Genomic DNA, 16723 nt, shown 5'->3' on the forward strand with positions numbered 1-16723 from the left:
AGGAAATATTATTGTTCTTCCTAAGGAAAAGGGTAGATAGTGTGAGAAGGGAACAGATAAAGGTTTAATACGGCCAGAGAATTATAATGCCTTCTAATGCTTAGCTTAAGGAAAACGTGGTTGTATTCAATTATATAGATCAGCCTTATTTTAAAAGTTTTACTTTAACAATAAAATATTTCTTAAATAAAATCCACTGAATGATAACTTTTTATTAGTAGTGGACACAGTTCTAATGGTTGGATAATGTATTTTATTGTTAAACCACCTTTCTGGGAAGATGGCTTTTCAGACGTTCAGTCCTAGTATCTCAGAATTAATGTAAAACCTGAGCTGAGTCTGGATTTGTAGAAATCATAAATTATTTTTTTGTAATCAAATAGCCAATTTATATTGCTTATCATGCATAGTAGATCATGTGCATGCATCTTGTCCAGTATATTTGTAAATATATGTAAGTGCTACCTAAATATCCATGTAATAGCAGCTCTAAAAGATGTTGATATACCAGTGCAAGAGAAATGCATCTATACAGCTAAATTTAGCAAAATAAACCGTTCTTTTTAGTATTATGTGAAAATTATTAATACTATGAAAAATCAAACCTTGAATTTCCAAGTGTTTAGTTATCCATTGTTTAAATAGTTTTGTCATTTAATATGGATTTAATAAATATATTTTATAAAAATAAAGTTCCTCAATTTATACACGATATTGTGTTTCGACACAGTGGACAGCTATGTAATCAACATGACCCCAACTTTTACCTCAGACTCTGGAAAAAACAGGGCTATTGCGAAGTGCATTTTCTTGTGCTATGTATCATTGATAATTGTCCACTATTTTGATTTTTTCCCATTTTATTTTGAATGGTTATTATTATCAGGTTCAGCGATCTTTTTTGTAGTACCAAGTGCAGTTAATTCCATCAAGTTCATTAGTCTTTTACTGTACTTTCATCTCTGCAGGGACTTGCCTAATGACATATGGATACTTTGTCAAAAATTTATTCACTTTTAAATTCTTTTGCTTTGTGTTGAGGAGGATACTTAACTCTTCAGCACATGGGAATCTTTTATCTACAAAACTGGTAAAATTATTGCATCTACTTCACAGGACTAAAATCAGTTCTTCGAATGAATAAGCCAATCATAAATCCCTGACTGAGCACTAGCTAATGCTTTGGTTGCCGATTATAGCTCATGACCCATTGCATTCAGTTGCTTGGATAACCAGGTATTTTATTACTTATTTGTAATTTTCTGAAGGAGAGTTACATCCCTAAGGACTGGTCTTTTCCAGCTGTAGTCCTGTTTCTTGTTGAGACAGCTCGAATGTCATTGTGTTTTGTAAGTATTCTCCCAGGTGTTGTCCTCTTCACCTGAGCAAGATTGGCATCTTGTGAATATTTGAGCTGGATAAGAACTCTTTTGCTGTCCCTATGGTATTCCTCATTTATATCTCTTTTTAATGCTAAATTTGAATTTTCCCTGGAGATCCTATAAAGAGTATCGTTCTGCTACACTTATATTTTTACCATCAAACACAATTCCTTGCATATAGTTATTAAATAATGGATGGGAACATAGAAAAATTGTAGCAAGTTGTAGAATAAATTAAAAAAAATTTGTTTATGACAGTTTAACTTCAGCAGTTTCGATACATTACAGCAACTTTACATATTAATGGAGAAGTCACAGAGCATGAGGCTCTTACCCTAGTCACTAGCTAACATCTCAAGAATGGAGGCCAGGCATTATTAGCCTGATGGTGTTTCCTGTTTCATTATTCATTAAAATGTTTTCTCAATAGGAAGCTAAATGAGGAGATGCCTTGCCATCTTGTGTTTTATTGGAAATCTTTGGCTGCACTTAGTTTCCCTGTGTAAGTGGTTATGTGAGCTTGGAATACTTGTTCAGGTCAGAACATAGTTGCATTTGTATGTTAGTTGTGAAGCTGGTCCTTAGCCTGATGCATAAGCATTATCTATATAGAAAGCAATGAGAAATTGCTAGGCTGTGTTTCTAGTGCATAGGTATAGGAACACTGAACAGGAGCCCATTTGATCTGGCAGCATAATCATCTCATCCTTGGGACTTTGCCTATTTTTCAAATCATTATCTATCACATGCTTTAATATAGTAAGCACTAGATTTATATAGTAAAGGTACAGGTACAGCAATTAAGTGCATTATGCTTGGCTTTGCTTAGAAATTGTGCCAGTTTCATATTTTTACTTTGGATATCCAAAACAGAGGAAAGTATTTCATCCTCGAAAGTATAAAGGACTAATTTAAAGCAAGAATGGACCAGGTTAGTGATAGAACACTTGTCTAATAAGTATGAAGCTGTAGGTTAAATCTTCAGTACCATGAACAAAATGAAAAGAGAATAAAGGAACATAAAATGATTTTCATGCTTACAAATGAGATATTCCCATGTAAACTTGATATGATGTATAGTACTGTTGATTGTTAATATTAAACACTAAATTAAACATATATCCTGAAGTAATTGCTAACAGTATAAATACTGGACTCACTAGGCACACGTTTGGAAATTGCTAACCCACAGACCTACCCTTGGCAGAAGTTTATTTTTGTTTAATTTCATACATTAAGAACTATTAAGTTGCTTCAGACATTCATTTTCAGTCCCCAAGCCCCTTTAGCTTATACTTCTCTTCATTACAGTGACCACATTAAATTTTTTAATATTACTTTTATAAAGGATCATAAATTTTTATGAGAAATGGGTATTTACATTCTAGAAGTGAATTATAATAAGTATCATTAATGGTACCATTTCTACTACATTTTTATATCCAAGTATAAGACTTAGGTCCATACTACTGTTTATTTCTCTTTTTTCTTTTATTGAAAATAGTTTTTTAAATCATTTTTAAGATTTATTCTTCTCTCATATATTAATTTCTGCCCACAGTTTCCCTACCATTCCAGTTCTACCCTTCCATTTGCCTTCAGAAAAGAGAAGACTTCCTCAACACAGCATAGCAAGTTATAGTAACACTAAGTACGTATTCGCATATTAAGGTTGGATGAGGCAACCCAGTAAGAGGAAAAGAGTCAGAGACAACCCCCTATTTCCACTGTTAGAGGAGTCTTACAAGAATGTCAAGCTGACAACCATAACGTGTGTGCAGCAGCCCTATTGGAAACCCAAGCAGGTTCTGTGATTGCCGCTTTAATCTCCGTGTGTCTCTATGAGCTCTGCTTAGTTGTTGATAGTATGGGCTGTGTTCTTTAGGTGTCCCTGACCTCTCTGGCTCCTACAATCCTTTCTCCACCTCTTTTGTGGGCATTTCCAAAGCTCCAACTAATGTTCCATGTGGGTCTCTGTATTTGCTTCTGGCAATTGCTGATGGAGCCTCTCTGATAGAAATTGGTCTGTGCTATATTCTATGAATATAGCAATATATGAAAATAGATATTTTTCTATTCAGTATCTTGTAATTATCATTCTGCTCCCTCTACTCCACCCAATTTCTCCCCACTTTTCCTCCTATCCTGATCCACCCTCTTTCTATTTATCATTATAAAACAAGCAGACATCTAATGGATAAAAAATAAGATCTAATAAGATAAAAAAAAAATCAGAATAACATAAAAAGGTATCTGAGGGAAAAGAGCCCAAGAAAAGACACAAGAAACATATATAGATGCAGAAACACTCATTTGCATATTCAGGAATTTCATATTAGTACAAAAATCAGAAGCAAAAATATATATGCAAAAGCAATAAGGGGAAAAAAAGCCTTGTCATGACATTATGAAACAAAGAACCTCTAAAGATGCCATTGAGTTTGTTTTCTAGTCATCTTCTTCTGGACAAACTGTCTGCCATTAAGAGTAGTTTGTTTCCCTAGATAACTCCCTTGGAGAAAACTAACTTTTCATTTGCAAGCAGTTGTCAGTCAGCAATAGCTTTTGGGTTAGGGATAGGGTAGGTGTCTACTTTATTCAGTTCCAGGGCCATATCTGGTGCAGACTCCTGGAGGTCCTGTGCATGCTGTCCAGTCTCTCAGAGTTCATATGTGCATCACACCTATGTTTAGAAGGCCTTGCTTCTTTGGTGTCTTCCAACCTCTTTGGCTCAAACACTTTCTCCTTTCCCCTCCTCATGTTTCTCCGAACCCTGACAGGAGGTATTTGATAGAACTATTTAACATAAGACTGAGTGATCTGATAGCTCTCATTTTCTGGCTGCGAATCTCTGAATTTTCCATCTGCTGCAGAAAGAAGTTCCTCTGATGTTGGCTAGACAAGAGACACAAATCTCTGAGTAGAGCAGAATCTCAGTAGGAGTCATTGTATTGCTACATTTTCCCCTAGAACAGCAGTATTTGGTTTTATCTTAGGTTCCTGTGAAAAATCTTAAGTTATAGGCACCCAAGCAGAGGTTGATTATGGGTCCATCTCATGGAATGGGCTTTAACTTGAATCAGATATTTGTTGGTTGCTCCACGAAGTTGGTACCACCATTGCACTGACACCCATCTCAGGCAGGAAACCATTGTAGACAGAACTATTACTGCTTGTGTTGACTTATATATCATCCAGAGTACCTTCTGTTACCAAGAGCACTTGCTAGCTGGGTGGGGGCTCTAGGCAGGTACCTGCTTAACTTCTCATTGTTCAGCCACGTGTTATCTTGCCATCATGAGCTACTGTCTGCTTTATTGATTTTGGTCATTTGGACTGGTGTATGATAAAATATCAAAATAGCTTTGACATTTCCCTATTGAATAAGGATACTGACCATTTAAATGATTCTCAGCCATTTCAGTTTGTTCTTTAGAAAATTGTCTGTTTAGATCTGTACTTCAATTTAAAAGTTGGGTTATTTGTTTTATTGATATCTAGTCTATACTTTGCACATTAATCCTCTGCCAGATGTGTATCTGGTAAGTTTTTCTCCTGTTGACTGTCATTTTATCTGATCGACAGTGTGCTTTGCCTTGAAAAGTTTTGAAGTTTTATGAGATCCCATTTGCTAATTGTTAATCTTAGTGCCTGTGCAATAGTGTTATATTCAGATTCTTTTCCTATCCCAATGAGTTTAATGCTGGTTCCAACTTATGTTTCTATCAGATCCAGTGGTCTTACATTGAGGTATTTGATCCAGTTGGAATTGAGAATGGTGACTATGGAACTATTGGTATTCTACATGCACTCATGTTTGACTAGTGCCATTTGTTGGAGATGCTACCTTGTTTTCCAGTATGTTTTTCTGGCTTCTTTATTAAATATCAGGCCATCAATGATTTGATTTATGTCTAGGTATTCGATTCTATTCCATTGATCAGCTGTTTGCTTTTTTGCCGATGCTACACTGTTTTAATAATGTAGTTCAGTATTACAAGTTGAGGTATAGCAATATCTTCAGCAATTCTTTTATTATTGAAGAATTTACAGAACCTATTTTTGGTTGTTTATGTGTCCATATGAAGATGAAAATTGTCAAGATTTGTCAAGAATTTTGTAGGAATTTGATGGGGATTGAATTGAATCAGTAGATTGCTTTTGGTTGGATGGCCATTTTTACTATGTTAATCCTTCCAATGCATGAGAATGGGAGAACTTTCTATCTTCTGAGATCTTCTTCAATTTCTTTCTTCCGTGTTATAAAGATTTTATCATACAAGTCTTTCACTTGCTTGGCTTGAGTTATCCCAAAATATTTTATATTATTTGAGGCTATTTTGAAAGGTGTGTTTTCCCTCTGATTTCTTTCTCAGTCTATTTGTCATTTGTATATAATAATGCTGCTGTTTTTGTGTATATCCAGCTACTTGATGATTACCAGGTGTAAGAGTTTTTGTGTGGAGAGCCAAAGAAGCCAAATAACAAGGAAATCCCAAGGGAAGATGCTTGAGCCTTCTTACTAAGAATGGTAACTAAATTAGACTTTGGAGGTGAATGGAGGAAGGAAAGTGGGTGTGAAAGGGAATGGCAAGATGAATGGGGGGGATTAGTTGCAGAGGAAGGAAAAGAACAGTAATCAAGGGCAGGTAGGGGAACTATCTAGGTAGGTTGCATATCTAGGACTTGCCAGAGCCCTGGAATAGGAGTAGGAAGAGGCTCCAAGAACTCAATGAGGGTGACTCTACCTGAGACTCCTAGCAATGGGGCATATGGAAACTGAAGTGGCAACCTCCTGTAGCCAGGCAGTACTCTCAATGGAGGAATAAGGGACACCAACACACCTAAAGCCTTCTACCTAAAATTTGTCCTGCCTACAAGATGTGCAGGGACAAAAATGGACCAGAGACAAAGGGAATGGGCAATCAATGCCTGGCCCAATTTGAGACCCATCCTTGGCCAAGAACCAACCCCTGACACTATTATTGATACTCTATTATGCTTGAGGGCAGGAGCCTAACATAGATGTCCTCTGGAAGCTCCACCAAGGAGCCAAGGGAAGCAGATGCAGTGACCCACAGTCAAATATCAGTTGGAGCTTGGAGAGTGTTGTGGAAATGTTGGGGGTGGGGGAGGATTGAAGGACTTGAAGGGCATAAAGATAGCACAAGAAGACCAACAGAAACAACTAACCTTGCTCTTGGGGGTTTCCACAGACTGAACCACCAACCACAGACGATGGGGGTGATATCCAGGTGGGGCCTACCCCCTCTCAGAGAAGAGAAAAGGGAATGGGAGAGGGGTTGTGTGAGGTAGGGACCAAGAGGAGGGGTGGGTCTGTAATTGGGGTATAAAGTGAATAATAAAAAAACTTTCTGTGTAGAAAGTTTATGGTAATTAATATATAATCACATTATCTGGAAATAAAGATACTTTAACTTCTAGCCTTACAATTTGTATATCTTTTGTATTGTTGCTGTAGCTCTTATTTCAAGTGCTGTAATGAATAGATATGCAGAGTGTTTTGTTTGTTTTTTGTTTGTTTTTTGTTTTTTATTTTTTATTTTAGTGAAATTGTTTGAGTTTCTCTCCATTTAATTCAGTGTCAGCCATGGGATTGATGTAAATTGCCTTTATTATGTTGGGGTATCCCTAATCGTTCTAGGACTTTTATCATAAACTGGTGTTGGATTTTATCAAAGGGTTTTTCTATGTTTAATGAGATGATCATGTGCTTTTTGTCTGTTGGTTTGTTTATCTGGTAGATTACATTAATTGATTTACTTAGGTTAAACCATTTCCACATCTTTGGGATGAAGCTGAATTTGTCATGGTGGACAATCATTTTGAAATATTCTTGGATTTGCTTTGCATATATTTTATAGAGGACATTTGCATCTATGTTTGTAAGGTGAATTGGTCTATAATTATATTTCTTTGTTTGCCCTTTATGTAGTTTTGGTAGCAGAGTAACTCTGTTGTTACTCTGGTGAATTGGTCAATATTCATTCCTTTTCAAACTTCTGAAATAATTTGAGGAAGATTGATTGGCATTGATTCTTTGAATTTCTGCTATAATTACTTGCTAAAATTATCTTGCCATGGGTCTTTTTTTCTGTTGAGTGACTTTTAATGATTTTCTTTATTTTACTATGTGTTACAAGTCTATTAAATAGATTATCTTTTAAAAAAATTTCTTTATTTGTTAGATGTAAGTACACTGTAGTTGTCTTGAGACACTCCAGAAGAAGGCATCAGATCTCATTATGGATGGTTTTAAACCACCATGTGGTTGCTGGGATTTGAACTCAGGACCTTCAGAAGAGCAGTCAGTGCTCTTAACTGCTGAGCTATCTCTCTAGCCCCTGAATAGATTATCTTGATCTTAATTTAACTTGTGGTAGGTGGTACATACCTAGAAAATTATCTATTTCTTTTAGATATTACAGTTTGATAGAATATAGGTATTTAAAAATATGTCCTTATATTTCCCTGGATTTCTTTGGTATTTAAATTTCTAATTATTAATGTGGATATTCTCCATATGCCTCTTAGTTAACTTGGATAAGTGCTTGTTTTTCAATCTTATTGATTTTCTCAAAGAACCAAATCGTTGCTTTATTTTTGTTTGGGTTTGTATTGTTTTTTGCTTGTTTCTTTTCTTTCTTTCTTTTTCTTAAAACTTCAGCTACAAATTTGATTAGTTTTTTCTGCCTGCATCTTTTGGGCTAGCCTATTTCTTTTTGTTCTAGATCTTTTAGGAATGCTATTAAGTTACTAATATTTAATCTCTTAAATTTCTTTATTCAGATCTTGCCTCTTTGAACTGCCTTCATTGCACCCCAATCAGTTTGGGTGTGTTCTGTTTATATTTCAATTGAATTCTAATGGTGTTTTAACTTTTTCTTAATTTTTGTTTTGATCAGTATTGTTATAGTAGTGAGTTTTGCAGTTTCCACCAGTTTCTAAACTCTTTTTTGTTTCTATTTTTCTTGTAGACAAACTTAATCTTTGGTGGTCAATTAGGATTTTGGGTGTGATTTCAATTTTCTTGATTCAGTTGAGACTTGTTTGTGTCCTAGTGTGTGGTCAATTTTGTTGAAAGTTCCATGGGGTGTTGAGAAGAGATATATTCTTTTGTGTTTGTTGAAATATTCTGTAAATATCTAAGTCTATTTGGTTTATAATGTTAGTTGGCTACAATATTTCTGTTTAGTTTTTGTCTGGATGACCTTTTGTTGGCTTGAATATGGTAATAAAGTATCCCATGTATCAGTGTGTGAAGGTCAGTATATGCTTTAAGTTTTAGTAGTGTTTCTTTGTAGACTTGGGGTTTGTTTCTTTGTTTGTTTCCTAAATGTCAAGGATTGCAATTTTATTGATATAGTTTTATTTTCATGAATATATAGTATCTTTCCCTATCTTTTCTGATTAATTTTTATTTGAAATCTTATTTGTTAGATATTATAATGGATGTACCTGCTTGGTTCTTAAGTACATTTGCTTGGAATAGCTTTGGCCATGCTTTTACCCCATGATGGTGTTTGTGTTTGATGTTGAGAAGTGTTTTTGTTGTTGTTGTTGTTGCTGTTGTTGTTGTTGTTCATGTTGCTGTTGTTAGAGGAGGAGGGTCCATTCTGTTTTTGCATTTTTTCTTTTGGGCTATGTCATTTTTATTGAGACATTGAGATCACTGATGCTTAGAATTATCAGTGAGCACTGTTTTTTGACTCCAGTTATTTGGTGTATGTTTGTGTGTATGAGTCCTCTTTTGATTTTGTGGTATGGAATTATGTATTCCCTGTGTTTTTTGGAAGTAGTTAACCTCATCAGGTTGAAATTTCATTCTACTGCTTTTTGTAAAGTTGGGTTTTTATATAGATATTAGTTAAATTTTATTTTATCACATAATGTCTTCTCCTCATACCCCCCAGATATTGTGATTAACAGTTTATCTGTGTTTAGTAGTCTGAACTAACATCTGTATTCTTTTAGAGTTTGTAGAACATCTGCCCAGTCTTGTCTCAATTTTAGGTCTACAATATATGTGTTATTCTAGTACATTTGCCCTAATATATTATTGGATCTTTTGATTTGTTGTTTTTAATATTTTTTATTTGTTCTACACACTGTTATGATATTTTTATGCCATGAAGAATTCATTTTCTGACTCATTCTATTTGCTATTCTGTATGCTTCTTGTAGCTTGATAGGTGTCTTCTTGTTTATATTGTAAGAATTTTCTTCTATGACTCTATTGAAAACATTTTCTATAACTTTGGCCTTAGCTTTCTCTATTCTTATTATTCATAGATTTGGTCCTTTCACACTGTTCCATATTTTCTGGATTGTCTGTGAGTGAAAAAATTTTAAGATACAGTATTTTCTTCAACCGAAGTAACCATCTTTCTACCTTAATTTCAGTGCCTGAGATCTTTCATTTCTTATATTCTGTTGATCATCCTCGTTTCTTATGTTTCTGTTTGAATACCTACATTTTTATTTCTAGATTTCCTTCAGTTTGTTTTTTCTTTACTGATTCTATTCTCACTTTCATATCTTGAACTGTTTTATTCAGTTTCTTATACTGTTTTTTCTATTTTCATAGATTGAGTTAAATGATTTATTTATTTCCTCTTTAAGGACTGGTGTCATAAATGCGTTCTTAAGGCTCTTGCCTTCTGCTATGTTGCATTCCTCAGGGCCTACTATAATAGTGTTGGCGTGCTTTGGCAGGAGCCTACCATTCTGGCTATTATTGATTCTGTTTTTATACTTGTATCTAGGTATCTGGGTTCTGCATGAGTATAAGGTAGGCACTGATATTTGATTTTATCTCTGTTGGTAGAAGTTTTACTCCTTGGTTTCCATTGCCAATTTTTTTTAAATATTTTGTTTTGTTTTACTTTGTTTTATTTATTTTTTGTTTTGTTTTTGAGAGTGTTGTAGGACTGTATATTGCCTGGTAGGAAATCCTTCTGTGATCCTGCCAGGTGTGGCCACTGGGAATTCCAGATACAATGTGTTTCTAACTATATGCAGCTGATACTTAGGAATGGGAATAAGTTAGAGGTGGCATGCTGAGGTGGTGTACTATAAGTTGGAAAGCATGATCTTCTAGCAGATCTGCATAGTTTCATTGGAATGGGACAGTCTGCTACTTATAGGAATGAGACTGAGGAATTTTATTTGGGGAAAAAGGAAGGAAAGTAGTTTGCTTATCTGTTTTTCTGGTTTACAATCTATTCTGGCAAGTTGGCTGGAGGTTTCCCAGGGGCTGAAACAAAGGGATGAGTGGGCTGGAATTTGGAGAAAAAAATATCCATCATCCTCTGAAGATGGGCAGAGTATAGAGAGCGATTAGCAGGTGTTCTTTTGCAGGGGTGTGGGTGAAACTGGAGGATTAGTAGTGTGATGTGGAGATAGACAGCCTCTAGGTAGCTTCCCTATTTCTCTCGCCTGCTTGCTGTTGTGTTTCCAGGGAATGTCTGCTATAGATGGAGTCTGGGATAAGGAGATGTGTAGATGGTTATGGGTAGAGGATGGAGGATAAGATCTGATTGATCTGTTGGTGATGGGGCAGAGAGGAAGGGAGGGTGCAGCAGATGGTATGCTATACAGTTAGAAATGAGACTGTGAAATTATATTTGAGGGAGGGGAGTGAGAAGTTAAGATCTACATTTAGCCTACTGCTTCTCTGGACCCTGTGACTTGTGGCTTTCCAGGTAATGATCCTAGTGCTCTGTAGAAAGGGACAGCAGTGAAAAGCTGAGTTAAAGTCAGCTTGTGAAATATCATGCTGTTCATAGTATAACTTCAGCAAAGTTCCATCAAGGAGAAACACCAAGGAATATTAGCAGCGGGGAAACAAGGAAATAATAAGTGATATTGATATATTCATATTTAAAATTATTATAGATATCATTTGTAAATATGTTCATAGTAATATAAAAAAGCATGAAAACTAATATAGATTTGTAATTAGTTTGAACTTACGAGAAGTAAATGTTGAGAGATGCAAGGACTTAAGATCCATTTATACACATGTCGATTAATCTCAGGGACAGATCAGACTTGAAGAGTGAGGAGGAGAAATGTAGTAAGAAAGAGTTCTCTAGCTTATGTAAATATATCAATGATAGTTCATTTTAGTAAAATTTGGGGAGGAATTAGAAATAAGACGGAAGCAGTACCTGTGAAATAGTATTCTTGGCCTAGATTGGAGAAGCTCATAACCCACATACATGCAATTGGCTTTAGAAAATAAAATAAAAACCATTTTGCAATATTGTGAGGACAAAATTTAGTCTCCATCTTGGGGAAAAAAAGTGATTTCTTGGTTAGGATGCTATTGCTGTGAAGGGACAGTGTGACACAGCAACTCTTATTTTTATGTCAGGTGGCAGGAGGAGAGAGTGACATGGGATGGCTTGAGCATTTGAAACCACGAGGTCACATGGAGTTCAACAAGGTTACACCTGTATAACTCCCTGAAGGCCAATGGGGCAGTTTTTATTCAACCCACCACAGATGAACATTAAACAATAGTTTCTCCTGGCCTAAGCATGAAAGCCACAGTCTTCGAATTTTTGAATTGAAATATCTAATGGCTCTAGTGGATACATGCTATCTGTTTCAGTATATTTAGACCTAAATTAGTAGAGCCTAACCTAGCATGGATTATTGGTGTTCAGACTGCTCAGTCTCTCCCCTCCGGGATAGCTGTAGTATTAGACCCACAAAGAAGGAAGATTTTAGAACTTATTTTAACAATGTATGTCTTGCTGCTAGTCCAACAATCTTGCATTTCAAAATGCAGTTAAGTGGAGTGATTCATGGCAGAGTGGGAGGTTGGGACTTTTATTATTGTAAGTGATTCTTGGAAGAACTGTACTCCAAATGAAATTCTTGTCTCATAGTTGATAATAAGCAGAATTTGCTCCCTCTGTTTATTTTACTAGATCATTCTGAACTTATATTTAAATTGTTGTCTGCAGAAAATGATCTTGTGAAATCATTCATTTAGTTTCATAACCAGTATTGTTTCATCTTCTGTGAAAGTGTTAAGTTCAGAGGGCTCTCAGGATAGCAGCATTGAAATATCTAAAGGAATACAGCTACAGTAAGAGGAGCATGGACCAGGACTTTCAATATTTTCAGTTGGCAAATCACAAGTGGATACATCTAGAGGGTACAATGTAATTATAGCTATGATGAAATAAATTAAGGTAACATAGTCATTTTATCATTTACCCATTAGTTTCATACCACACCATATAAAATTTCATTTTAGATACTTTGAAGTATACATTCTTGTTCAGTATAAAGACCCTAGGGGACAATAGTTTGCAAATCTTTTCTTCTGAGTGTTTGGACTCTACCCAACAATTCCCCATTCAACACCTGCACGAGTAACCAACATTCTACTCCACATTTTGTGCTTAATTGGTTATGACCCCGCGTGTAAGTAGGCATAATCAGTACTTGTGTTTCTGTTACTTCTTTACTTTGATCACCATAACATCCTTAAGTTTGATCCATATTGTCACAAATAATTGAAAATTTAACTTCTTAAAAGGTAAATAGTTTCTTAGATTACTTATCTTGTTGATTGACCTGGCAAATTTCACTAAAGTAAATTGCAGCATAATGGAGAAGAGGTTTATTTTGGCTCATAGATTGAGGGTGGAGTTTTAGGAAGAAGATCATATAAGATATAGGATGGCTTAGCACCTGCAGAATTTGTGCACGCTGTACAATACTGACACATGAGAGTCACACTGTCCTTTTCCATCTTCATGTTTCTTTAAGAGCTTGATTGTAACTACAAAAACATAAAAAGTAATGATGGAAATAATGCCTGAAAGGTGTTACTATGCTCTTCAAATGAACGCTGTTTCAGACAAAGAAAGGAATAGATGTAAATTAATTTGCCACAAGCTGATAATGTTACTTCCAGTTTGAGTAAGATGATGTTTACCTGCAGAGACAAAATAATGAATCAACAATCAAAGGATACACACACACACACACTCACACACACACACACACACACACACACATACACACACATAAACACATATATGTTTGTGTGTAAAACATACTTCTGAATGCAATCTGCTGTAAATAATACAGTTGCTCTTAGTACACACATACTATGTACATTATGCACACACATATAGATAGATAGATAGATAGATAGATAGATAGATAGATAGATAGATAGATAAATAGATAGATAGAGGAGTCTGTGTTTACAAAGAGCAACTATATTATTCATACCAGATTTTTATTTAGAAATATGCTTTACATTTAAATATATGAATTTTACATGTTCAGAAACACAAATTTTGGAAGTGATAACATGGCTGCCAGTAAAATGCTTGCATTGCAAGAATGAAGACTAAAGGTCGATTCCTAGCACCAACACCAAAAGCAAAGTATGATGGCTTCTTGCCTGCAGTCTTAGTTCTGGGGAAGAAGAAACAATAGGATCCCTGGAACTCTCTACCAGCTCATCTTGCTAAGTCAGTGAGCTCCAGAATCATTGAAAGACTCCATCAAAAAGTAAGCTGATGAAGATACCCTGGATACACATATACACACACGTACTCACATACACCACACAATATGTTAAATTCATGTAGTATAAGGGGAGTTGTAATAAATAAATGAGACACTAGAATGTATTTTTACTTCATTAAAAAAATAGTTACCATGTATTGCAGAATTGATAATGAGCCAATGAAGAAAGAGGGACTTCAGCAAACCTTATTACAAGTGAGAAATGATTATTGCAATAACCTGTTAAGACCATATCCAGAGGTTAGGCATGGTTGCTGACAGGATACTGATATAGCTGTCTTCTGAGAGACTCTGCCCGAACTTGACTAATACAAATGCAGATGCTTGCAGCCAACTTTTGGAGGGAACACACGGACCCCAATGGAGGAGTTAGGAGAAGAACTGAAGGAACTGAAGGGCTCTTATCAGGCATCAGTGGGAGGGAAGGCCCTTGGTCCTATGAAGGCTTCATGTCCCAGTGTTGAGGAATGCTAGGGTGGTGAGGCAGGAGTGGGTAGGTGGATGGAAGAGCACCTTTATAGAAGCAGGATAAGGGGGAATGGGGTAGGGGGTTTGCAGAGGGGAAACCGAGAAAGGGGATAACATTTGAAATGTAAACAAATAAAATATCCAATTTCTATAAAAAGGTGTGTGGTTTTTTAGGCTGACAGTTAGATCTATCTTCTTACCATTAACATATCCTACAGTTATGTATCCTATCCTGTTATGCATCACAGGATCATAGCTCCCTAACTATCATTAAAGGCAGTGATAAAGCAAGACTCAGTAAAGTATCTAATATGTCCTGTCCTAGGCATGCAGCAGACAGAGAATAACTGTTTTTTTTTTTTCCCTGCAGTTTCTAATGGCAGCAAGCCAATATGTTGGGAAATTGTTGTGCAAATAGTGATAACCATTGTTTCAACATTTGATGAGCAGATTGGAACGCAAAGTTGGCTATTAGCCTAAAGTTTAAGTACTCAGTAGGAAAACAACTGAAGCGAACAAATTGACTTCCATTTGGGATGGGTGCCCAGTGTTCTGAACAAACTTGCTTGTTGTAACTTCCGAATCACTGGGGCCATATGTTCCTCCTGACCTTTGGTAAATAGAGCAAAGAGACACAGGACATCTTGAAACAAAAACCACCCTCAGGCTTTTACTCAGCAAAACCTCTTAAATTTGTTAAACTAGAACAAATATAAGCAAACTTTCTTAGAATTTGAAGCAATACTGGGGGACGATCAGAATATTCTTGTAAATACGTATAGCACCCTAGTAAACCCATGTCTATTCAGGGAATAAAGGTAGGAAACATTAAGAATCTGATTTTGCCAAAGAACTGAGCCTGAATCAGCAGAGAAAGGGAGTGGGAACTGCTTTTCAGATCCGTGAGGAACTAGGATACTGCACTGGAGAAGATAAGAGAGGTTTACAGCTAACAAAGAAAAATAGCACACTTGTTTAGAGGTCCATGTTAAGAAAGAACATATGGATGAAAGATATAAAGAACATTTGTTTTTCCCTCATGATTCAGACATTGTTCCTTAAAAGAATAAATTATTATCATAGCCATTGTTATGCTACTTCACAAGCAAAGCACAAAAGTGGTGTCATTAATACAGATTTAAGGCCTATATGTTAATGATAAGAAGATAGACCTAACTTCCCAATGGTGGCGCATTGCTTAATAATGAACTATATAAGCAGTAGTGTTTTGTGTACTTAGAGTGGACGTGACTGTTTCCTACCACATAGTGAATTAGCAGCTGAGTAAAGGAAAGAGTACAAGTAAGAACAAGAAAACCCAGTGCAGGGGAATGCCAGGATGGGGAAGCTGGAGTTGGTGGGTTGGTGAGCAGGGTGAGGGTGGATGGGGTAGGGGATTTTCAGAGGGAAACTAGGAAATGGGATAACATTTGAAGTGTAAATAAAGAAAATATCTAATATAAAAAATTTAAAATGTAAAACAAAATAAATGAAGACTCACATAGAAGGGTTTAAAAACATAACCATCAACATTGAATGGTGTTTATTAGTAGAGAACCATGTACGAATATTCTACTAACTGCATATAGAAAACTGTTCCTAAGTTCTATAGTCATAAATTAGTGATCTTGTAGACCTTACTAGAAAAGCTTTCTTTTGCAGTATATGGAAGTTTATGCAGAGACCAACAATCAGCCCTAAGTGCTGGGGTAAGAGAATAAGAAACCATCTTAGAAGGTATAGTTTCTCCAAATAACAGAAGCTCACATGAGTATCTCCTTTGTAATGTCACACTCCTATAATTATGGGTGTTTTAGCTCTTAGTGAGACATCTACAACACACACACACACACACACACACTCACACAGTTTACATACACTTACTCACCCATCATGGTACATAGACAATTGTGGAAAAGTGGAAAGATTGTGAGAGTCAGAGGCAGTGCATGCCTTTAGTGAAATGTATTTACCAGATCTGACAGTACAGTTGCATAAATGAACTTACAATGGCTAATAGTACATGCACAAGACTTGTACAAGATCAAATCAACCAAAATCCCAGGATGGATGTGGCAGATACTCATACAGGAAGTTCATGGCTACTGGGAGAGAAAGAGATTTTTTTTTTCAGTGAGAAAAACCTAAAAAGCTGCCCATTCTAACACCACACAAATAAAGAGAATGAATTTGATCGAAACATAGTGTGTGTGTTTGTGTGTATAGCCAGAACATGGAAACAACCCATATGTCCCTCAACAGAGGAGTGGATACAGAAATTGTGGTAT

At 35.8% G+C, this 16723-nt stretch overlaps 1 protein-coding gene across 4 annotated transcripts in view; it reads left to right on the top strand.

Annotated features, from left to right (window-relative positions):
- Positions 1-16723, top strand: part of Galnt13 (polypeptide N-acetylgalactosaminyltransferase 13) — a 633613-nt gene that overhangs the window by 114936 nt on the left and 501954 nt on the right. The window lies entirely within an intron of this gene.

Source organism: Mastomys coucha, unplaced genomic scaffold, assembly GCF_008632895.1.
Source record: "Mastomys coucha isolate ucsf_1 unplaced genomic scaffold, UCSF_Mcou_1 pScaffold15, whole genome shotgun sequence".
Classification (NCBI taxonomy): Eukaryota; Metazoa; Chordata; class Mammalia; order Rodentia; family Muridae; genus Mastomys; species Mastomys coucha.